The following is a 27,055-nucleotide window of genomic DNA, read 5'->3' as shown; positions in this document are numbered from 1 at the left end:
TCCCACGGTATTTTCTTTATATAATATAAAAGGTATGTACATCATATACAAAATATCAATATTCAATGTTAAACCATCATAGATAGTGTACAAAATAGATAACAATAATATTATATTATTATAATATTGCGTAATAATATTTATGATAGTTATGGAAAAAATTACAAATTGAAATTGTAAAACTAGTGGCTTTTTTTTTACAATTTTAAAACTATAATACAATATTTTGGTTGATGCGCTTTGGCAAAAAGTAAAATAAGAAAATATGTAATTTGCATTTTGCATTTTTTGTACAGCTGTACAATTCTAATATCTGAACTTTGCAAGATAGTAAAAAATTTAAATAAATTAACAGAACTGGTTTGGTGGACGGACGAAAATCGTATAGCAATAGACATGGTAGAAATCAGGTGCATGGTGAAGCGTTTTTTTAATGGTCATGGACACATACATTCGTTTGCTGAGCGGTGAGATCATTGTAATGATACTGATTTAAGAGGAGTGTGGATGTTAGTATCCCAGATATATTGACTTTTTAGAAAAAGGAAATATTAGGAAACATCACACGTTCTTGGTATGTTAACATCATAATTGTATAAATAAATTCAGTTTAAATCACATTTTTGAAATAGTAAAACAACCTTTTTTCATAAAAACTATTCTTAACAAATCTGTCCACTTTTTACGAAGTGTTACCCCGTCGTATAGTGAAACATTGGATAACGTAACACACTGTATATTGACTTTGTATTTTTTAAGATAATACAATTCGAATTTATGAAATTACGATAATTTAACCTTCAATTAAGTTACTTCAAACACATTTCATCCCCCCCCCCAAGCCTCTTTCTGTCACACAACAACCTCGTTAGATTCTTTCGACTTCATTCAACGACAAGTTATTCTACACACCACGCGTTTTTCTTAAATATAAATTACCACTATCTTCACTATCACTCTATCTAATGTTTCCTCATTCAGGGCCGGATTACTCGTTCCTTTGGGCCAACGAGTTATGACTAACGTGATTAACTAATGCCGCATCCCCTCCTCCTCCTCCTCCAAATAAAAATAAACCGTTAAATAGTGTAAACAATTATGCAGGGAACATTATTTTAAAACTCATATTTATTTCGCTCGAGGGCGTACCTGAGAAAGCCCGTTGGTCTTACAATGATGTGTTTTCTTTTTCGCGGGTCTGTGTACTTATGACTCACTTTTAAATTTTAATCTTTTTTTTTTTCGTGTACATTTTCGAATGAGTTTGAAAAAGCTACGAGGGTATTCCAATCAATCCGCATTTTTAGTAGCGGCGAACATTCGGGTGGATAAATTATCCAAGTGCCTGAGGCTTGTCTTCGCACAGTGTAAGTGTTACCGATCGTTGAACCGACATTATTTTTGCGGTATTCGTGGCCGCAGTCGGTGTACACCGCCGTGTTTTGACGGCATCGGCTAACTACAATTTTGACAGCCGACCGCTTGGCATTATCTATCAACGAGCTGATGAAATTCCACTTATCCGCCGTATGCGCGTGTGTTAGTCACACACGGTGGCGACAACGGCATTGGCGGGTAAAACACAGGAGACGGCGGCGGTACGCGCGTGTGCGTGCCGGCCGATTAGCGGCGACGGTTGCCGCGGAGAGCGCGGTTGGCGTGTCCAAAGCGCACAAGGACCGAAGCACAGGGTCCTTATTCCACACGTGCTCTGTCGGCCATCCGCAGAGCAGTCGACGACTTACTTCTGTCTTGCCGTGAGCTCGTCCGCGCCAAACGTTGTCCCGACTTTGCCGCACCAGTCGGCTCCGATCCGGACGTACCATTGGTCTACCGCGGTTTAGAATTTTCGTCTACTCACTTACTTCTTACGTCCGTCCGTCTTGCTGACCGCAACTACACCGAGCCACACCGGCCCCCGGGTACTCTCCGTCGGCCATGGGTTAACCGACAATGGTCTGCACCTATCAGGTTAGGTGGCGTTTAAATTTGACCGTCCGTCCGTCTTCGAAGTCTTACCCGCCAATGACGATTCGAGTCGCCTCACCACGTAAGTGTGCGATACTTAAGTGTTTTTGTGTATTTTATTTAATAACCACGTTATTGTGTGAATTATCATCAATAACCACGAGGGGTTGGCAATGAATTCTACCCAACGAGCCCGTTCATAAGTTACGTTGTTAATTAATATATAATAACACAATCGAAACTTTTAGGCGAGGTGATCCGCATCACGTCAAACTCGCTTAATTTTGTCAAAACCGTCGTAGAATATTAAAGTAGATTATAATATTAAAATTAGAGTACTTGGAAGTTACAGTGACGAATTTAAAGGGATAGAACAGCGTAAGATAATCGTCCACTTCTCCAACTGAGTTTTCATGATCTTTGTAAATGAAAAAACAAAATTATTATCTATACATAATCAGTTTGTATAAAAGTCAAGTTATGAAATAATGATTTCGAAAAACTTGGTAAAAATACCACCAGTACTCGTATAATGATGAATAATTAATAAATTGAAAGACTTTCTAGGAATAAAAATACACAATATAAACATCCAACTTGAATACAATGGTGCTAAATCATATTGCTTCCAATATATACGAAGTCTCGATAACGTGTTGACATTATATTGACAATGTACTGGAGTGTTATGCAATAAAAAGAAACGGAAACCAACCGTACATAATGTAACACTCTTTGAGGGTAGGACAACAAGTACATATACATATTATGTATATTGTAGTTGAGGGAAGTATTTTTAGAGAACAGTCAAATGAAAGGTTTTTTTGTATGTCACTGAAGTATTTATTCAGACAACATTGGAATCAAATATTTTATATACTCGCTATAATGGAAATGACTAAATTATAAAATACAAACAGTATTAAAAAATGTAATTTACCCACAGTCCCAAATAAAAATGCACTGTTTGTCCTCGTGGTTTATCAGTTACCACAAACACAGACATTTTTCATATCAATTAAAATCACTATAATTATTACAAAGAGGTATTTTTATTATGTAAAATATTTCTTTTTTTAGGTTCCTACTTTAGTTATTGAATATTACTAAAGATAAATATATATATATATATATATATATAAACGCATAACTTTAAAATTAAATTATACAATATACATATTAATGTAACATTAAATAAATATATTGTAGTCTATTGGTGTAATCATTGGCAAGTTTTAAATTTTGAAATTCGAATCACATTTGCCTTAAACAAGTGTGTACATATTATAATGTTAAAAAAAATAATCGTATAAAAACAAAATAATAATATAAATTATATTTACATTTGAAAAACTTCTATAACTTTGTTTATTAAGTTTAAAGTTTATCAATTTCTTTTTTATAGAATATGTATAATATATTTGCTAGATCAGGAAGTTTTAATAACATAATTGTGTCAAAATGTAAACAATGGCAAACGTGCTTGATGTATATAAGATTGTTTGTAACTATATTTGTTTACTAAAGGTAATTGAAAATGCTCAGCTACAAAGTATTTTATAGGGCAACGCACATAAATATTGTAGCACATCCATTTATGTATAAACCTATCAGTAACGCTTTTCTTGTGGTAACAGACAATCGAGTATCTTGTAGTGTTAAAACGGGAAAGTTCTTACCGACCTTTTCGATTACTCAGTTTGACCTTTTATAGTTATACTTAATTCTAATTTACAATATTATTATTTATAGGAAGTTAGAATTTAATCCGATTAAATTATTTTGAATGGATTGTATTTGTTATACAACTGTTACTTTTCTGTATTGTTATTGCTCTTCGTGCGGCGTATCATCTATTTTTTTAAATATACTAAAGTTAACGTTTATTTAATTGTTTAGTTAGTATAAAGTAGTTAGTAGACTACATCACAATCCACATAATATCTATTCAGAACTATTTTTATGTATAAAATACAAAAGTACATTTTAAAAACCAGTTCATATAAATTAGCTTTTGCCGTTTTCTGAAGTACACATTGTCTCATAAAGTCAAGGCAGTACCTATTTGTTCATTTTCCATTGTGCTGGAAGATATAAAGAATGGAAGCAAGTTAAATTTAAACTGTGTCCGGAGTTAATGGTTGTTGGCAACAAAATAAATGATATTGGTAGGTATAATTATGAAATATACTGCAATGACCTTTGCTGAAACCTAATTTAAATTAATGAGTTAGGCGGCATTTGATGAATAACGAAAAATGCAATCACATATTATATTGTAGAATTTTGGTGCGATAACTCGCATTATTATACGTTTCAACGACTTAAAGCATTTTAAGTTACTTTAAGTGTTCTATACCTTGTTGACGTTTTAGCATTGTAGTTTCTTAGCAATTAACAGCATTAATATTCGTGTATGTCAAGGTATCTCGACGAAACGCAAAATTGCAAGTACAACAACCACACGTGACCCATAATTTTGAATAATGACACGTAAAGGTATATATAATAATATAACGCATGCACATTTCCATTTCTAAACTTTTATTTTACACTTATGTTTTGAACTTAAAGTCATTTCCCCGTGACCGCACATGTACGCTTGTTGTTCGTGCCGAACTGTCTTGTTGCTGGACTTTTTAATGCACATGGATCTACTGCTAAGTACCCTTACCGAGCCATCAACAGAAGTACGATTGAGGTAGATTTTTTTTCCTAACTACCTAATTTTCCAAACGTTAATTACTACAAATGTATGAATGTAATAATGAAATTTAAAATTTGTTGAAAGCAATAAGTGAATTTATGTTTTTGAACACCTTCCAAAATACTAATTTTATTTTCAGACTTTTCTGTCAGATGAATTCGATATTACCAAATAATGTATCATGTTAATTAATAATACAACACTATAGGATTTTCACTTCGAAGTAATAAAAATACCGTCGTTATTTATAAGTTTATATGCTGTACCCGAACGGTTTAATTAAACCTCGTCAATCTAGACACGTGCACTTTATAGACGAGTGCTCTTAATGATAACGCGATATGCAAATTTTGGTACAGATTATAAAACGTGTAGGGTGGTTAAAATTAATAGCTGCAATACTTAGGCAACCGTCAAAAAATGACACCAACATCCCTTGACTGTACAGTGCTTATATTTGGTAATTTTCTAGAGTCTTCCGGTGCGCAGGAATCAAGAATAGTTGGGTGCAAATGCTGATATCCAAAAATGAGTGGCTTAAGGCATATTGAAAAAGAATATAATTATATAACCGAATTATATTCATAAAGCTTATGCAAACCACCGGCCAATGACCCGCAAAAGCCGTATATCCATAGAAATGCTGGTTAATACATAGAACATTGTACGGCAGTGGGCCGTTATTTTCGATAGGATACTTAAGCCTTGGATGGGTGGCGTTATGAACAGCTTAAATAATTGACGGTAGTAAGTCCAGCTTAACGTACGGACACATAATGTTGTTGTACACGCAGCGAGCAATACCTAGAATCTTTAGTGTGCCGAGAAAGTAAATAAATACATTTTTCTGAACTATGCGGAGAATGTGGTTAGTCATTTCGAGTTAAAGCCAAAGACCAAAATGACCGACTCCAAGTAAATGCAAGTATAGTTGCAAGCAAAATATACAATATTACACTATTTTAATATTATGATAATTTATTTTATTTTTTTAATGTATTCTAGTTAAAACATGGGTATAATTATCAATATTTTGCGTTTAATTATAAAATTATTTTGAATACCATAAAACGAGTATTCAGTAAAAAAATAGTAATAACGATTAAATGATTCTGATTTTGGATAACAAAAAAAAAAACGTTTCTCGTTTAAGTAATAAGTCCAGCTTTTTATTAATTTTCTGTCGGAAATAATTATGATACGTTAAAAATCGCGTACATAAATAAATAAAAAATAATCACGGAATTTTCATTTTTAATCGCGTTACTAAAATATAATTTGTATGTAATTACATCTAGAAAATAACTGCTACATTCATATTTGGATTCAATAATAAAAATCCTGTTCACAAATCAACCCACCAACTCTCGTGTAATCAAATAAACAACAATATGGTTTGTTGGAATTTCGTATGCGCCTTGATTTTCTCGATTGTGTTATGTCATTTATCACTTTAATTGGCTATTTTGTTTTTCGAGTGTGAGCCTAATTTTACTGAAAATGAAACGTCACCTTGTAAAAAAAATGCACATTTTTACTTAGTTTAAACAGTAGTTTTACTTAAAAATAATCAAGCTTCGCCATAATATATTGTAATAGTACAGTTTTTTGCATATATTTACATGCTATAAACATGTCTCATGAAAATATAACAATATACTACTGCAAATATTTTGTTGGTATTAAATAATGCATACGCATCATACTTATAAGAACCCGCGGGAGACCAAGATTAAAAATTAAAGTCGAGCATACGTAGAACGACGACTGTCGTAAACCAATTTAAAATAAAAGAGACTTCGAACAAAGATAATATAACCGTGTCTAGTACTTATATGCGTATATTGTTTCGTGTGTGCACAATTTGACATTAACATGGTGCTTTTCGATTTCAACAAAGACCTAACCTTCATCATGTGTTATATTTAGTTGTCCTACAAAGTTGTCTGTCCTATTGAAGAGTAGTATTTCCAACGCAGAGGAGTATATATATATATAGTGTAGCGCACTCTTCTGTTTTGTATATTATATAGTTTTGATGTTGGATATTTTTTTGTTGTTTTTTTTCGTTTAATCGGCGCCTATCGTATTTCCTTAAAAGGCAAAAACCATTTACTACGGTTCTACGATTTTCAGGAAATACCATGCGCGAATTAGAGGGAAAATGATTATGATAGCCTAGTAATACTGTGTTAACTATAAATTTGACTTGGTTGTGTGCATTCATACGCTATGCGTTTTGCGCAGATACTAATAAACTTTTATCGGCTACCGAAAAATCGAAATTTCAAACAACAAACGACAGACCAACCGTTGAATAATGGAAAACGCAAAGTGGCCGCGTCGAGGTATTTTCAACTAGTATCTATTTTTTAGCGCACACGTTGTTTTTAATAGTTATAAAGTATAGTTTTACCGATATTGGCAGCGATTACCACAAATCGAGGGCGGGTTATATTGCTCGCCAAACAGTGGTCACAAAACCATTAATCAAAAAACCATAAATGTCTAAGTAATATTTCACGAGCACCGGGGAAAAGACACGTTTCTCGGCAAAAAATGTTTTATCTTTTACAATACTTACTTGTATTAACAATTATAATGCCCTTCGAATGAAAATCCAAGTGCCTTAAAAGATTATAATTGGCTAAAAAAAGAGTCTACTCGAAATTTATCTCTAAATCTACCGGCACTATAAAAAACAATGTTTTACTAAACATGTAGGCTTCATCTAAAATAAAAACATAATTCACACGTACCATAGTGTCTACCCTAACCTAATTTATCTAATTTTCCAAAATTCGTTTAACCTTTGAAGACATTCCGTGTTTGTTTTATTTGAATTATTCTTGTGTGATGTTTGAGGGTTGTGTGTTTGCATATAGCTCTTGATTTCTTTTGTCATTAATTATATGTAAATAAGAGATGTTAATTAGACCAATACTTATTCTTGTTCATATTGTACCAAGCATTGTTTTCTAAATTGTGTTAAGTTTATTTCAATTGTTCCCTTGACTATTAATGCCGGTTTAACTTTTGTATTTTTTAAGTAAATGTTTGTCGATGGTTTTTAGCAATGCATTGTTATTTAGTTCAGTGTTTCTCAATGCTTCTTTTTATATTTCATCCGCTTTATATGCTATTAAAAAATAAAAATGGTATTATCCAAGGAGGTAGACAAACTCTCGTTTTGCTCACCTTTTTCAAAACCTCTCCGGGTTACGTACAAGAAACAATTGTCTTGTTGAGATGTGTTAAACAATTATTATTATAAAGATTAAACGCAAACGGTATTATTTGCAACAAAAAGTAAGCGATTTAAAAAAATGAATTTAACAGCTACCAAAAGTTTTATATATTTTAGTACGTCGTCTTATCTTTGACAAAAGCTAAATAATTTTATCTACGTTTGTTTCCGACTAATTCCGTACTGCTGGTTTATAAGCTTACGGCGTAAACTTATCTACCCTCGAGTCTTTTTGAAGAAATTTACACGAGTGATTATCAAAAATTGTATATTTACCAGTTAAAAGTTCTTCCACGTTCAAATGGTACATAGATACTTTACGGACCGCATCGCTTTTTTAATATTTTATAACGAGTACAGTGTGAAGTACTACTTATAACAGCTCCATATCGAGTCTTTATAAACTTAGTGCTCATAAAACAGTTTAGAGGCGCTGCGGTTGTATGGGTCAAGTTTCTAGCTTTGACTCTGGAGTTTCTACAACGATAGCCTGCATTAATTAAGTGCTTTCATTTACTCAGGCCACCGCCGTTGGCAGTCTACAGGGGTTTTGGTCCAGACATTATGATAATAGACACCGCATACCACTCGGGTGTGGTGTATTAAGCCCGGTCGCCCCTTCATTCGGCATAAACACTTTACTCGAAAACACAATCTAACATTCGTGGCAATCAGGTAACCCATATATATATACCATAATGTGGTATTCGAAGAGCCAATCCGTATTTGTGCTGACAACAATGCAGAGAACAAAGATAATACTCTCAAATATCCAATTGTATTATCATCGTTTGTACCGATTTCCAGAAAATATATTCGTTTAGGGTTTTAACTCAGTATACATCAGCAAGCATCCGGATCCGTTGTATATTTTGTCTATCGTTTTCAGTGAAGCATATGATTACATGTTATTCAGTCTCTGTCTTTTATGGTAAACTGTAGTGTATGTGTTTAGCATTCTTTTTGATTTTGATCCTGACCATGCTTACTTAGTTTTCAAAACTAAGATCAGGACCAGATTTCACATGTGATGGTTTCTAAACAGAAACTTGCATAGAGATCCAAATAAATAAAATTTAATTTTGTCGATTAAAAAAGGCATCAAGTTAAGTCACAAAGCTAAGTAAACATTTAATTAAACTTTAACGTGTAACTTAATTTTAAAAAAAAACGATTTAACTAAACTTTACTAAATCATTAATGGTCAATCATCAAATGGTCATCTCATTTTCAAATAACTTTTATTTATTAAATATATGTGTGTACTTAGTTAATATTTACTATTGAATTATGAAACATAATATTTACAAGTTAAAAACATAGATATCCGTATACCAAGGGTATTGGTATGTACAGAGTCTGCACTCTAAAGTAATTATTATGAATGGAATTTTGTTTTAAATATATGTAAAAGAATAAAGCTCCCGTTAAAGAAAAAAGGACAAACCTCAGGTACTAAATTAAAGACTTTCTATCAATTAAAAAAACTATAAATCGTTGAATAACTTAATTTATTGACAAAATATATTTTACTATGACTTAAGATTTACAGCTATACAATATGTTTGAACATATATACAGTTAATCATTCATGTTTTGAACTAGTAGGTATTCTACACATTAATGTGTAAAATGGCGAAAAGCCAAATATGCTGACTTTATCGCAGGTGCTGCAAATTGCTCTAAAATAATTGTAAAGCAAAGTTTTCCAAATTATTGCTATTATTGTACGAGCTCGAAGTTTGTAATCCTTAGGTACTTGAAATATTATGACTTATATGCTATCCATGTATTTATGTTCTATTAAATTATCAAAAACACTCGTTGAACATAATAAATAGGATCTATTAATTTGCATAGATCTGTAATTTATACTGACGAGTTAACTTCATTTTAAAACTGAAATATTGTATCAATAATAAAAAAAACATTTTTTTATTAAACAGTTTTTCAATGACTATAATAAAACATTATTTAGCATATTTATAATAATTGAGATCATAATTAATTACCAATTACAAAATATTATAATTTCAAAAGATATTATCATTAATCTCAGTTAAAAATCTCAAAATGTAAAATGTTTGGCTGATATCTTACATTGACTAGTGTGACTTTTAAAATGTATTGTTATTATTTTTTTACATCCTGCGCCGAAGAGCGTATATTAAAAAAATGGAGGTGATGGATTTCTTAAAATCAACAAAATTTTTTGTTGAAAAAAAAAACAAATAATACATTATAATCGCGCGACATTTGATGTTTATTATTTGGCATTAAAGAATATTTAAAAAAAATGCTTCAAAGAACGAAACATTTTTTAAGAGATATTTCTTAAATTACAATTTTCCTTTGATTATTGATTATAAAATACTCGTACCAACAAAATGGAACCTATTTATTTATAATATTTTACAGTCATCTTGATTCTTGATCAACAACTCGATAAAGACACAGCTTAAGCTGATTTAATCTTTTAATAATATGTTCGTATTAATAATAATAATCTATCCAATGTAAACAAGTATAAATTCCACCCTCGGGTTATAATATCGGCTATGGTTATTATTAAACGGACACATTTTTTATATAATCTAAAACGTCTGTCACTGTGTGAAAACTGAACTCTATACAATATTAAATTGTATATGTATCATAAAATAACAATTCGGAACTGTATGTGTAGAAAACAATGGTCTACGGTTCACACTGTACGGTATCGGATATTATGATGTCTGATGTTTTTATTAAAGTTTATCGTCGTGGAAAATGTTTTCCTAAACACGGCGCACTCGTCTGTCCATTACAAACAACACTAATACATTCTTGAATCCAGCGACAATCGAAAAAGGTCCAAAATACTATTATTTCTATGTCTTTCGGCGATTAGGATTTTCTTCGAATCAGTTACGTATGAAGCTACTAAAGCCAACTGCTCAACCGTAATTATGCTATTTGTCACTATGATTGTGACTATAATTTTTGCTTTACATTCTACACGTTTATTTAGCATGAAAACTCACTTATTATGTACATTAGGGTGGTCCTTATCAACCGACTCCAAATGTTGAAAAAAGTGTCTCTAATTTTTTCATATTTTTATTTCATTCCCTTAGTTTCTCTGTTTGCAAGTCAAATATAATATATATATACAGCGCCGACCGTTTTTGACCTTTGCTGGGTGACAGTATACATTTGACGTGCTAACGGGGAGACTAAGATAATGAGAATTGAAATAAAAATCTGAAAAAATTAGAAAAATATTTTTTCAACATTTAGAGCCGAATGACGGTTATCCGACGCCATTTCACATTTAAGGACCACCTAAGTATACATGTATAGGCAAAGGTCGGCTTTGCCGTGATGGGTATAACAGTACTTTGTAGACGATATACACACACACTGTGTACGCTAAGGACAAGACAGAAACGCGCGATGTATCGATTGTGGTTTTATTTTCTTGAGCTTCTATATGACATGACAGCCATTGTTGCACACACTATGATACCTACTGCTCATTATATTCGCTGTCGCCTATAAAAGACAAATCCGCTACGGGCTATTAATGATTATCGCTTTTTTATTTCTTTTAGACTCCACCGCGTCGTGACTTATTTAAAATTAATAACGCGTCTCTACCTTTTTGCAGTTTATTGACTTTAGTTCAAAGCTCAAGTCAGTTGTCTAATTTATTTATTCGTTTAAATCATCCAGTTCAAGTGTCAACGTTTTTTTTTTCATACTATCCAATTAATCATAGTAACAATCTTCTCTCATATTATTAGTAAATTTTACCGTACATATTATGTTTTTGAGTATGTGAAAATTTATATTTTTCACACGTTTATATAAAATTGAAAAAGTGGTTTTATCTTGGATATTTTTTTTTGGTTCCTGCGATATTTAAAATATTAGAGCTGTTTAAAAACGCATATATGGAGTTTTTCTGACTTGTTGTCCATAAGCCGTGATTACAACGACTAGAATAATCGACTTTTCTTATAAACGGAATGTTAATAGGTATTCTTAACGTCATGCCGTTTTCATTGATGCAATAACGAATAAGAATTTGAATTTCTATTAAAAATTGAAACGAAAAACGATTTATTTACCCAAAAATTACCGACGAGGTTGTAAATCTAAATGTAATCTAAAATTAATTATAATTCTTTGAATAAACCAAAGCATTCACTTTCGCAAACACTCGAATAAAGTTGCTTTACGTAGAAAATAAATAATACTAATCAACTTCTGTTTACTGAAATAAAAGATGGAAATACAAAGTAATGAGTGTGAAAAGTCATTTAAAATAACATATTTTAAATGTTTAATCTGTTTTTCATTCCTCGACAAACATTTCATTTCAAAAATTCTCTTACTGGTAACTTGTTAATGGCTTATGGAATAATATTATTGTGTAGCCAAAAGTAGTTAATTTCAATATACTTGAACAAAACGATTAGAACGTTAGGCTTCTTGGGAATTCACTGAGTTTTTTGTGTTTATCACTACTGTATTTTACAATTCAGATTTACTTTAGAGAGGACAAATAAATGACAATCATTTTGCAAATGTATATAGTAGTTTAATAAAAACGTTTTTTGAAATACACGGACCTTGGTAAAAATGTCATAAATCAATCTTTTTTTTTTAAGTTAAAGTGACTTTAGATTCGTCCATAAAAAAAAACTTTCCATTAAAATATATTATCTAAAGATCAATGGAATATCTAAAATCTGGATTGAAATCAGATATTGTGCATTGAGGATGGTAGTTATTCCTGCGAAACTGTGCTGTAGAGTTAGGGAGCAAAGTAAAAAACTAAGCTTACGTCCGTATATTTATACACGAGGCTGGGTACTTCCATTTAACTCTTGCAAATTTTGCCTTTTTATCGGTCAACTTGTAACCTAACGGTTGAACAGAATTGATCATATTATGACATGTCAGTAGATTGGGATAGCTGTGTAGATGTGTAAAATATATTTCTTTTATGATTTACGAGCCACTAAAGGCTACACTAAATTCAGCGAAACATCATATTATTTTTATCATATAGGCATTGATTAAAATTTGAAACCCTTTTTTGGATATGTATGCAAAGCGTATGTATACTATTATGGATATAAGACATGCAGGGGCGTATTTAAGTTGAATGTCACAACTAAATGGAGCATACTGTTTATAATGAATGAATAATGAACAAGGTGTCAAAGGAAACAAGACGACAGATAAAGCAGCTGCGTTTGTTGACAGCTGATTTTGCAGTATGTGCCATAGGAAATTTTACCACTATATATCTAAGCAAAAGCCGTTCCCAAAAGTTGAACAATGAATACTATTGAAACACCTCACACTTTAATTAAAATTTAAATGTTTAACTTAAAGTTAACATTATTTGGATCCATCTAAAACCATTTGCCGTCCCTATGTAATTCATTTTTACTTATCTGCCTAAGCAAATAAAGGGAGTTGTGGCGTGTGTTTTTTTGTGATAGGCCATTTTACACGTGACCATTAGAAACTACAGCGGAATTTTTCATTTTTTTTTTAATATAAAAAGTTTATTTTATATGTTTACAATTAATCGTATGAAGGAAGCGTCTAACAAAATTATATATATATATATATATATTGCAGTTCAGAGAGCTTTTACGTGTGTTGTAGGCACTTTGAACACGCTAAAAATCTCAAACCTGCCATTATCTTACACAAAGACCTAGTAGTACACTATATTCTTCGCATAATTCTGCAAGCTGCGCATTACTGAAAACTTGTACTTTGTGTACATACTAACGGTAACAAAATCAATTTCAACGGGTTCTCCGCTTGACGAGACGCGGCGAGTAGACGTTTTTGAGTTTTTTGACGCGTTACGCAGAAAATTATTAATGTTTTACGCGTCTGCCGAGACCGTGTGTATATATATATATATTTATCTACAAAGCGGTCCTAAAAAGTTTGCGTCAAACAAATGGTGGTGTAATAAAACCAAAAATGTTTAAAACTGTTTTCCTAACAGAATTATTTTTCAAGCCATTAATAATTTTTCCTAACCATTATACGTACTTAATTACCTGTATTTTATCAAAAGCGCCGTCCCGGCGGGCTAACGCTGGTCGGTCCATCGATTTAGTGAACATTCCATTTTTGCTTTCTTAGATTCCTTTACAGGACGGCCAACAAACAAACAAACAGCTTCAAATTCAACATTATCGCATCTTCTACTAACTTTGGTCGTTAATGCAATCAGTGTTATTCCATAGACAACCGTTTTATAAATCTTAGCCCCGCTTTTACGTTCCGTGGATGAACTAATAATGTAATATTCGTAACTCAAACAACATGTTTGGCCTATTTGAAAATTACTCTCCTATAAAAAAAAAACAAAGTGCCCTGAAAATATAGTGGAAAAATTTAAAAATGAGTAAAATGTACACAAAGGATACCCTCCAAAAGAAGTTCTCTGACTTACGTCCTACTGGGTGACCTTCCACTATATTATTTAATAATACTTGTTAACTATGTTTATTTAGATTATAACTCCGGTTTCGGATAAAGAGAGGATCGAGTAGTATAGTATGAAGCACAGGTATGTAAACATCCCAGTTAACGTCTCTGTAAATGCAATCACTTTTTACAGGGTAAATATACTGTCCTCACATTTGCTCGACAAACAATTGTTAGATAAACAGTTGTCCAAACATACAATTTTAATTTGCTCTGGCTGACTTTTGGGTACCATTCGGATCAATATTATCAAAATAGTAAGATAGTAGTAAATCCTTAAAATATTTATACATTTTAGTTGTACTTAAATTTTGAACTTGGAATTACAACAAAAACTACAGAACAAACGGCTCTACGTGGCACCGACAGTTCCAGTTTTTTAATCATAAAAACTTCTATTTCTACTTGTTATAAGTTGCAATCAAGTCACGCTCATTGATTAATCAGCCATTGCACGACACGCGTTACGTGGCACAATGAGAACTTATTTTTTAAACTTGTATAATTTTATTACATGCTATTATGCAATCAACCGGGATAACTGCATAATGTAAAACACATTTGTTATAAATAATGCATAGAATATCATTCAGCGTTTTATTAGAAATACAAAGCAAACACTAAACATCAAGTTTTTAAACAAGTGGTTTTTTTTTTTTATTATGTTTTTGAAACTTTGTCCAAATTAGTTGTAGGTTTAACGGCTTTTGTTATTATAAAATATTGTTTTTTTCATATTTATTATAAAAAAACCTATCCATCTTGTGAGCGCCTGCATAGCCGTTATACGGTTAACGGATAAGTAGATAGCTAGTATACTGGTAGATATTTAGAAAATAATAGGCATTGATTTTGGACCACCCTTTGGATACATCTAATTATTACTGATCTACAATATTATATATTTAATATTTTTCCATACTCATTCTACCGAAACTGTACCTAATTTTTTAGTCCATATTTTGATACGACTTAATAACCAACCAATGTTTTGTCATGATATTAATAAGAAACTATAATTATTTAATTATTTTTTATGATATAATGTGTTTTACACCAAACATTTTTATTAGTGGAAATATAACTAGAAATCTAAAATGTACTTTTAGTCAATAACAGTTTGTTGTTACTTTGCAATAAAATAATAATAAAAACTGTTGAAACAACATTATTGATAATATATCTTTTTTCACTGGTATCAAATTCGGAAGTTATTATTGTAGTTTATTTTTTGGAAAAAATTTCCAATCATAACCTTTATATATAATAATATAAATTGAACAACACTAAACTAAAATAATATAAACCTACAATGATTGCACCTATTCGCTACATTAAGTTTATTTTATTTATACTCCAAATATTTTATCGATATTCATTCGGCAACAACTATTTTTTATTTACATTAAAAAAATATATTTGACAACAGACAAGTATAGCAATAAAAAAAAGGTTTTGTCGATATAGTTGAATGTCACACGGAATAAGAATTGTTTTATATGAATTGACATTTTGTTTAACATATGTTTGCAATTTTTTTATTGGATAATCGTAATAAATATATTTTATAAAAGCGTAGTTCAATATCCTTCTATCCACTCATTTTGAAAATAATATAACTGTAAAAGTCAGAAAGTTATTAATATTAATGTGCATATTGCATATACAAAACGACGAATTTAAAATAATCAGTGCACCTTGTTACTTATTATATTTAACTATATTACACTGTTTGAAAGGTTTTAAGCAAATTATTAAGATTAGAAGTAGTTGTTAATATATTAAAGAAAAAGCCGTCTAAACACTGTCCTACGATATTATGTTTGTACAATTTTAAAAGCATATGCAATAATAGCTTGATTTTAGAGTAAATTAAATTTATATGAATTATAATATCAATATTATAAGACATAGATAATACAATTTAAAATTAACTGTACAGTAAGAAGGAAAACTCTATGGTGTGTAGAATAAAATTAAAACGTAATTATATAGATTAGTAATAGAGCACGAATTGTACTGTTCTTGAATATAATATATAGAACTTGGAAGTAATTATTTATCGCGACAACGTACTACTAGCAGTGGGGAGGTTTTTGGTCTCAAGTTTGTTGTGTCGCCTAGGGCCAAGTCCGTATGACAAGGAAAACATCTCAGTAGGGATTTCGAACCATAAAAATAAATATATATATATATATATATAATATACAGTGACTAGTATATAAAGCCGAGGTTCTTCGCACACGCTATGGGACAACACTGGAAACCGGAGGAAACGGCACTTCGTCGTTCGGGGAGTAAAGTACACGATTTTGACGACCTATTCCGATGGCCTAGAGCGCATTCGTCGACCTTAAAACGCCGGGTAGGATTTCGTGGTTGGGCTATACAACAAGCTGTATCGGGCCGGCGATACATCCAAGAGGCGACCGAGGGATAATCAAAACGGAAATAAAAATCATCAGCTGTTAAAATCAAAACGACCTTTTATACGACGTTTTTGGTCTATTTGTGTAGTCTACGAACTACTATGCTCTGTCTCACGACGGAAAGATATTGCGCAGAAACCAAAACGCATAACTTTCGTATACACCTGCGCAGACAGGAGTGATGAGTTTTGGTTTCTGCACAGTACCGTTCTCCCGTGAAACAGAGTATACAAAAGGCACGTGTAGATATAAGCATAAGTATGACCGGTCGACGATCCTCGTTGAAGTCCTGCAATATTCCGACCCGTCCGTTCTCCACTCTCTCAGTGCTCGGCCACGTTTTGACGACTCGGGTCTAACTACTTTCGACGCGTTATCGCGTTTAATTATAATGGGACAAGTGATAACACAACGCGAGAGCTTAAAAAGCTTCGTCAGCTGTTCTCAGAAACCGAAATGAATGAACGCTGCACAAAAGTTTTCCACGGTGTCGTTCGCTTATTCTCCAAAATAATTTAAATAACTTTGCGCAGCAACGAGTACGAGGTAAACTCTAGCATATATTAACTCACGTGTTTCCCAGAACCGTCGAATCTTGAGTAAATACATATTAAGACTGCGTGTCGCCGCTCAATTTATATATATAGGTATATAGCAATCACCCGAGGGGAAGTATTTTATTTTATGTTTACACGAAGACTACAAACTACAAAGCTTCTGCTATATTCATTCTACGACAACGCCTTCTTGTACAAAATTCAATTATGTATAACTTGTGGACACTACAAACACAGCATACAACCGTGAACCGCTTAGACGGGTAACTCAAAGTATGTGCACTACGATGACATAAAAATTACATTAGACTTCAATACTGCATAAAAAAATTATTTTACAATAAAACACAAAGAGACATTCAGAACAAAATAGATACGCAATCGTCTTCTACATGACTCCACCACACTACATAATAATATTTCGAAAGACACTAAAAATTACAGACCAATTTATTTGTACAAGTATGTCATGTGTAAATAATATTTAAACATTGTGATAGCAAAAGTGTACGTTATACGACATTTCGAAAAAATAAAAGACCAGAAAACATTATCCTCAAGTAGACAATTTTACCATTTTATTAAAACGCTTAATTGCAGAATTGGTATGAAAATATGTTCTTCGTTACGTGCACCTACTTTTTAAAAATAATATTCAGTTTTTAACTACCTATAAAATGTAATTTATTGTTATGTCTTTTTTTGGATTTTAAAACGTTGAATGACTCTGATTATTAGATACAAATTTAAACTAAGACTAGAGGGTTACAGATAAAAGCATAATTTGTTTGTTACATTACTTGTTACATTACACGTTTTTCATAAAAAAAATAACAAATTGTTTTTATAAATAAATAAACGAAAAATTGAAGTAATGAAAACAGTAGAAGTATACTATAGTACTGATGGGTTGTTTAGGGGCCTTTGTTTTTTTTTTTTTTATAGGTACCTTTACGCTCACTTCCGGTTTAAGTGACCCGTCAATCAATTGAAATGATGCCTTTCATTAAAAATACATTTTACTAGACCAGAATACAATGTTAAATGATGTACAACAATTATTATTATTGTATATGCCTACGTTGTAGGTTATTTCATAAACACGATTAATATGGACTTGATGGTTTTTCATAGTTCCTATAGTTCCTTGATTAATAAATCAAGCAAAAATAACAATTTATGATCAACAACGCTTTTCAATTACTCTCGAATTGAAGTAATTAAATACAATAAAACCAACCTTACCCAGCCTAACCTAACCGATGAACTGACCGACTTTATAAATAGTATCGTTAGTTCGACTAATAATTTTAAGTACATTTGATCTTGTCAAAGAAAAATGTTAAGGCAGCTGAATGATCCAAAGAATAGAATAGACTTACAAAACGATAAAATACATTTAAATATTATAATTATTTTTTGTTTAAAATAAATAATTATGCAAAGATATTTAAAATGATTTAAATTGGATCATAAATAATGTAATAATTAAGTAGCGTTGAAAAAAAATAAATATTTTCGGGCCAATTATTTTTTCTCTTATCATCTAAAGTGGTATTACGTTTTTAATTAGTATAATTTATGTAAGTCGACTTTTTTAATAACTATTTTTTTTCATTATGATTATAAAAGCTTAACTAAAGATTTATACCTAAATTTATTTATTAATTAATTATTTCCTATTACTTGTAAGGTTTTTATTCGTTCATTTAATTTAGTCCAGACGTATTATTGACGAAACAATAATGTCATTTATTTTTATTTTAATTCTAAGTGAGTTTTATTTTTAATACCTATATATATATATATAATACACAATACATTAATACATACGTTTAAAGCTTTGCGATATCGACTAATATGTAAGCTTGTCAACTTTCAGATTTATTAAGGAAACCCCCATTTTTTTTATACCCACGGGGCATATCAAATGAATATATTATTTATATGCATATACATTTTCGATTGATTGACAGCTTCAACATATTTTTATGAACGGTCTAAAAAAAATAGTTAACTTTTCTATACTGCTATAAATTGTATCATTTTTCATTCTATCTGATGTACTGAAGAAAAATAGTATACACAATATAATATATATATATATATATATTAATATTGTATAATATACCATATGCAGAGTGTGTTGGAGTTGCATATCTTAATCATTCTTATTAATTAATCATTTTGATTTTAAAACATTCTACTCCAAATTTTGGATTAACTGCAAATATAATCTAATACAATGATTTGAATTGTATAAAATGTATTTCTATGAGTTCAAAACTATTACAACAATAAAATTATGTTGACTCTTATCTTTTGTTGTTTGAAATCAATTAGAATATTTTTATGAATATAAAATAATAATTATAAACGTAGGTCTTTCTTTTAATGATTATATTGCACGCCGCAATCTTTATACTATTTCCCCAGGGCAGTCTGTTCTAATGAACCAACGGGATAAAAAAGTTGAACAATTAAAATTAAAATATCATAATATATTTATAATATATGACATTGTTTAATATAGGTATAACTATTAATTATTTTAAAAATAACTAATATAATCTGAAAGATGTTCGACAATTCAATATAAATATTTTTTAACAAAATGAAATTCCGTTTTCGACTATTTGATTTTTTTGTTATTTAATACACCTCGTTTCAAGGTATAAAAAGCCCATTTTCTTCGATATAATAATTTATTCATATTTTAATAAACATAAATTTAATGTACTGCTTACTTACCTTTTTTTTTTTGTACAAAATATATTAAATGTATATTATATTTTTATTTTCCAAGTTATGAACTTTAGACAATGCCAGGTGTTACGTTCTTCTAACGACGTTCATCCATAGAGTAATCCGGAGAGGTATATTATCTAACAGTATTTTTAGTTGGTGTATAAAAAAAGGAACAAAAGTAATTTGAAGTCAGAGTAAAGTTTCTATGTCCGTGCTTCTGACATTCCCTCGGTATATTTTCTCGGTCTTCAGATGTTATGAAGATAAAACTTTTCTTTTGTATAAAATAATAACAAAATCAAGTATTAAATAATATGTAACTGCACTATTTATTTAATTTAAGCACAAACTAGTGCTGTGTAATGAACATATTTTTTATTCAACAGCTTTTTTTTTTAATCAAGTATAATGAGACTGAGGCTGTACAATAACTTTAAAAAACGTATTAATTCATTAAAAATGTAATTTACCAATAATTTATGTTGTATATAATTTTAGATCTTGTCTTGTACCCCGAGTACATAAACCTTTTCACTGTAATAGTGATATTGTCTATTTTTTAATCATTACTCATTGCCGTTGTATTGATTACCACCAGCTTGCTCTAACCACTAGTCTAAGTGCTGCGGGTGGTGGTGTTTTGAAAAATAAGGTATTTTGCACAAATTTTAACCAAACAAAATGTACATCTGAGTGTGATTGTACGATGTATTGCTGAGGTAATAAAAATCAAGAAAAGCGACGAGCCATGCGTGCTTTTCTGTTTTATCTAACTTTTTTCAGTATTTTCAACATTTATGAAATTAGACTTAATGGAGCATAAATTAGTGCCAACATTTGAATTCAGTGATTTTACGCGGTAATTTGGTGTAGGCAGAGAAAACGCTCGGCTGAGTCGGTCTGACTGTAGTGTGTAAAAAATGAATTTTGTTCAAGGCGCCGAAACACTTTAAAATTCTCGAAAATTAAATAGCAGCGGAGTTCTACGAAGGTCAACATCTCAAGCGGTTGGACCTTTTTCGGTCATTACAATAATATTTGTACTCACGCATTTTTTTCGGTATACCAAAATGATAATATAATATACTCATAGCTCTAGCATGCTAACAAATGTATTTGATCCGGTTTGACTAATTCATAACAGCTCGAATATCTGATTGTTGTTATTATATTATATTATTTCCCGGACATACCTTAAAGTATTTAAATGTCATGATATAGGTTTGACATTTAATATGTTAATTAACATTTTCCGCCTCATTCCCGATTTCCTTTGAAATTTAATTTTAAATAGCATCGCGGTTTCGCATCGAAACTAAAAAAAGGCTGTAACCAAAATAGGTTGCGATGGCTTTTGGTCGTTTCCGCTGTATTTCCACCAATTTGGATGTTTTTATTGACCTTTTAACCGGGAGGCGGGCATTTCAGCCAAAAAGAACGATAACCGTGTAGTGTATTGTTCCGGCTATAAAATGTCTGGTTAATCGATAGTTATATACAATATAATGTGCGATATAAGTCGTGCCCAAAATGTTTGTATTGATATATACACGTAGAATATACAAAGTGTACCAAAAGCAAAGTTAAAACAAATAATTACAGTGGCCTCAAGGTAATCCAGCCATGTGATAGTCCGGCACGTCCAGTAATCCGGCACTATTATTTTTGGAATGCTAAGATTTTTTTATAGAATAATTACGAACAAAGATGATTTTCAGGCCTAATCTTATAACGACTTGGATATAACTGTAATTTCGCGCGCAAAGGCAACAAAAAATTGCCAATTTTTTTAGACCTGTATAATACAAATAAATAATATTACAAACATGTACAGTATAATAAACAATAAACATTGGTTTTGCTATTAAAATTCGTTTTTCTTTTAATGAGCGTTCACTAATCCGACAGTACCTGGTCTGCTATCTGCTGGACTACCGAGAGTCCACTGCAGCAATTTTCTGTGATTTTTTGTTTTTATTTTACATTATATTTCACTGGGAAATCGCACCAAGAATTCTGGAACAAAAATTAAACTAAATTTAATTATTAGTAATGTCCAAATGTTGGAACTTATTTTTTCACTTCTGATGAAAATAGCTTTAACTGTATGGCTTACATTCTCTAGCGAAACTGACCCGGAAGTAATTTATTGACCGTTCAAGTATTTTTTGATGGGTCGATATTAACTATACAACTAATTCGGTAGACAGATGAGGACGAACGGTATCTGCGGAACGCCGTTTTCGTTTATTTGCTGTGGAATGAGATGTCGACCGCATACAGAGCACGAGGGTGAATTCCCGTCACAGCACCAGGTATCCAAATCGGTCAGTCGGTGGATAATATACCGCAATAGGAGGTGCGGATATATTCACAGTCTGTAAGCCAAAAACCGTACCTCCTCTAACCTCGTTCGCCTTTTTGCCCCGTTTCCCGTCTGTGTCGATGAATTAACGCGCCACTATAATACTCTTGGTCGGTTTTGGTTTACCGGCGATGATGAAAGGACATGCAAATGACAAGGCAACTCCACGTGTTCGCGTTGGCCGGTAATCACATAACGGCAATATGAATATCTACAGGTATAAATCGGTACAAGCGTGTTACACTGTCCGTGTAAAATCGCTAACTCGTCCGTCACATCTTCTGTTCATAGGTATTATAACGGCCTAGAAACTTTTAAACTTTGTTAAGTTTTCAAAAAAAATTAACAAGTCTCTATGTTCGACGGTCGGTGAAAAGGCAAACCGATCGGTTTCATGGGCGATGGACTTTTTTAATTTCCTCGGGTGATATTACTCCGGTTTGTATAATTATAGTCCACGGTTAATGGCAGTTGTACATTACGCCATTTACGATTCTCTCTTAGAATATTATAGTAGCGTGGAAACCCTACCCACGGATGGTATGTATAGTTGTATATATAATAACTTCTACATTAAAGACTTTTTTTTGTACAAAAATAACGTTTATTCGACTAAAAACTATAAAAAAAAAAATATTATTACATGTTTAATACTGTGTTCAGTTTTCAAAGCTAGTTGTTAAAAGAAGCTATATTGAATAAGAAATAACAAAAAAAAAATGTAATGCATTTCCTCCATCTAAGGCCACATTATGTTTTCCATAAACATTGTACTGTTTATAGCGTTACTTTTTTTACTTAGTGTTGTATGTAAAAAATTATAAAAAAAATCCTCATTTGACTAGGCTAAAGTAAAAAGTTCTATAGAAATATATTATTACCCTACGTTAGTTTTCACATAAAATACACCGTCCTAATACATTATAAATTCTTTTAGAAATTCAAAAGGTTTAAATAATTTTAAAATGTACATTGTACATGCTAGTTTCTTCATGACTGATTATTTAATATAAAACATTCTTAATTCAATAACACAATTTTTTTCTACATGGAAACTCTTTTTAATAAATGATATTATTTATCATAAAATATAATATTAAGAAAAACGGCTTTTTAAATATGTTCATGACTTTCACGGGTAGTATATGAAATTAATGTTTAACAGTTTTGTAATCATATTTCAGCTTTCAAAGTTATATTTATACTACACAAAGTATAAAAAAGTACATTTAATTTCACAAGATGTGTTAGTGGCCAATTCTTTTCCTGTAGTGCTACACAGTACACGGCTAAAAGTCGGTTTGTAAATCGTCAGAAAAGTTAATGTAACAACGAGAAGATAAATTAAATCATTTTCTACGTCCCTCTTTTTATGCTAGTTGAAGGTGATTTAATGTTTCAATCATTATTATACTAATACTATCGCGAAACTCCAGAATATCTCATACTTCAGACAAGTAACCACTAGAAATTTTTAAGTATAATTCCTTATTATTTTGACTTTTATTATATGTACCGTCTACTGACGTTTTAATTTTTAACTTAAAAAAATGTTTCCAGTACTTTACAATAACTCCGTTTTTGCTATCAGATACAGTTTGAAAACTGTGTTTAACTTTTATTTTTATTTAATGATTTGACGATGAGAAAACTTAAAATAATATACTTGTAAATAACAGTAAATTGTAAAATGTTATCAAATAACTAGAATGAAGTATCATCACATAAATCTGATTTGGATTGAATTGAAACTGTTGTACTATACCTATATCATTATGTTTTAATTATTTGTCTACTCTTTTCATTTTGTTTTCCGCATTGCGTTGCTACAACATGTCATGCATTTATAAAATACATTTTAACAATAAAAATGACAATAATGTTATGGTCTCTTGACGGTTAGCATGTAAAACATTATTTTAATTACTGAACAATTTTATACTTGTATATTTAAATCTGTATGTAAAGTATGAAATTCCGCTGCACGTCGACCGACACCCGTTATTTAACAATTTTACTAATTAAGATTTAGTAAGTGTATCCTATTAAGAAAGCCACAATAACAATAATAGTAAATGTGAAATAAATATAAGTTAACTATAATATGTACGCGAAAATAAGAACCTTTAAATTGATCATTGGAAATTGACCTACTGGATTATTGAATGAAAAAATAAATTGTAAATTGTGTAGGTCCTCGTTACAACTTATAAGTAGCATATTATGAGTGGCTTTCGTTTGTGCGATATGGTTTTCCGTTATATTACTAAAGCGCAATAGAAGAGACTAATGACTAAAAATATATACAGCTACCGCTAGTGAATTTTGATTTTTACTTTCTACTATCAGTCCTAAAAAAATGTTTATATTTTATTTAGAACCTTTTTATTTGGCTCACTGACCGCTTCGACATTACTTGGCGCATTCTTCTCTCGAGTCACCAGACCATATTGTTGTAACTTTTTTTCTGATTTATTTTTTAATAAAAAAAAAAAACATAGATTTTCCCTTTAGTTATCTCTTGTACGCACTCGCGTCTTTTGGATATTTTTTCAATGAACGCGCTCACATGTTTTGTCCTTTCAATGTAATGGTGCCACTGGTGCTCACTCATCTATACGTACAGATATTGTTATTGATTAGACACTATTGTCACTACTATCACTACTACATACCAATTTGGCGAACAAAACGAATATACTCTATTGAAATTAATGTTCAAAACATTTACAAAACTATAATATAATATGTATAAAGTTATATTATTTATTTTTCCTGTACTCTATTTTCATCACAGAGTATTAATCGTCTTATTGACAGAACAAAATCAAAAACATATTGAATCAATTCAAAGGTTATTTTAATATTCGGAATTGATCGTCTTAAACATTGACAAGAAAATCGTAAAAAAAAATATCGTTTCACCGATTAATTATGTTATATTATAATTTACTCCCATGCAAACTATTTTAGTAGAATTTATTACACTGGTTTGAATAAAATTAAAACTAAAAAATGTATATTGTTTATTTCACGTATTGTAGTCAAACTACATTGAAATTAAATCGATTGACTGCCGACCGAATAAAAAAATCCTATACAGCTATTTTTGTCGTTTTATAATACTATCAAATAGTATCAAACGGTTTCGTGATTTTTCATAGCTGATTTATATATCAGTTCAAACAACATGTAAATTTAAATTGTATAACTACACCATTTGGAGCTTAAAATTACATATATGATTTATTCTCAACTACATTCTTGTATTGACTAAACAATATAATGCGGTTTAAGACTTTTAGTATGTTTACAGATTCAACAAGATTTTGCTATTTGATGTATCACATAGTATTTTGTCGTTAAATCCACATCAATACAACAGGATATTCCCATTTTAGGTATACATCAGACAATTTTGATCTTTCTCCGCTTATACTTTTATATTTTTTGTTCACGCTTCTACTATTCGAAAAATGCACTGATATTTAACATGACATTCATTTTATTCTTGACAGGTCTCTTATGGCTGTGTCAAACTACTATTGACGTAGTCTCCCTAATGGTCTTTTTCCATTGGGCTTTTCCCCCATAACCATACTGATAATATAAGGCTTACTTCTGTTCGCCATGCGCATTCAGTCGGTCCAGCTACTATCTGTTCTAACCTTTATCTAATACACTACATAATTTATAACAAAAAAAATTATAGTTTTACTTCGGCGATTACGGTAATGACTCAAGCAAACTCCGTTGTAGGTTACACATAGCTTAAATTCGTCAGCTAAAACTTTTGTTTTTTAAGCCTAACGATTACAGACTTATTTTAACGCGTTTAATTTCGTCGCACTTGTTTACTTTTCACTTTTTCTCTATTCGTAGTTCAAATAACACATTATAGTACACGATTTGCCGTGGCTTAGACCTTATATTAATCGGAGAAATACCTACATAATTGTATATAATATATATATTCAAGGATAGACAGATACTATTAACACTATTGACTATACATAAAGTATTATAATAATAAAAATGAATTATTCCTGTGGTATACGGTATTCATGTGTCACAGTATCAAAATTACGACATAATAACTTTTGGACATAATAAGTGAAAAAATATATAGGGGAGATAGGTAATGATAATTTTTGCAAAATATCGATTGACTCCTTTTTTTTAATAGGAGAATTTTTCGCGAAATTCCGTGGTATGGTTTATTTTTATTTGTGATAGACAATTACGTGTTTTTGACATCGTAAAACAATTTCCAAAATAATCTATTCTAAGGCCTCCCTTACACCCTGTATGATCTGGAAAAACCCATGCCTATATTATACAGTTTAGGTCACGAAGATTTATAACCTACGCAGATGACTATGACTGATGTACATTGTACATGTAATTATTCATATAAATGTATCTTGCATGGAACGCAGTTTGTGAGCAGAAACTTGATGATTAACCTTCATGTAGTTTATTTAAAGTAATAATTCATAATGAATATTAAGTTATTGTGATTTT

The 27,055-nt window shown here is 30.9% G+C and overlaps 1 protein-coding gene across 1 annotated transcript in view; it reads left to right on the top strand.

Annotated features, from left to right (window-relative positions):
* The first annotated feature begins 1,719 nt into the window (after positions 1–1,719).
* LOC126842024 (uncharacterized) overlaps positions 1,720–27,055 on the top strand; it is a 136,314-nt gene continuing 110,978 nt past the window's right edge. The window contains exon 1 of the mRNA XM_050578885.1: positions 1,720–2,050. The gene's annotated coding sequence lies outside the window, so the exon portion shown is untranslated. The remainder of the gene's footprint in view (positions 2,051–27,055) is intronic.

Source organism: Adelges cooleyi, unplaced genomic scaffold (genome assembly GCF_023614345.1).
Source record: "Adelges cooleyi isolate 19-005CV unplaced genomic scaffold, UGA_ACOO_1.1 ACOO_flye_CR_arks_rails_tigmint_CR_PRNA_41, whole genome shotgun sequence".
In the NCBI taxonomy this organism is placed as follows: domain Eukaryota; kingdom Metazoa; phylum Arthropoda; class Insecta; order Hemiptera; family Adelgidae; genus Adelges; species Adelges cooleyi.
Note: the sequence above shows the minus strand (reverse complement) of the source record. Positions and strands in the feature narration are given on the sequence as shown.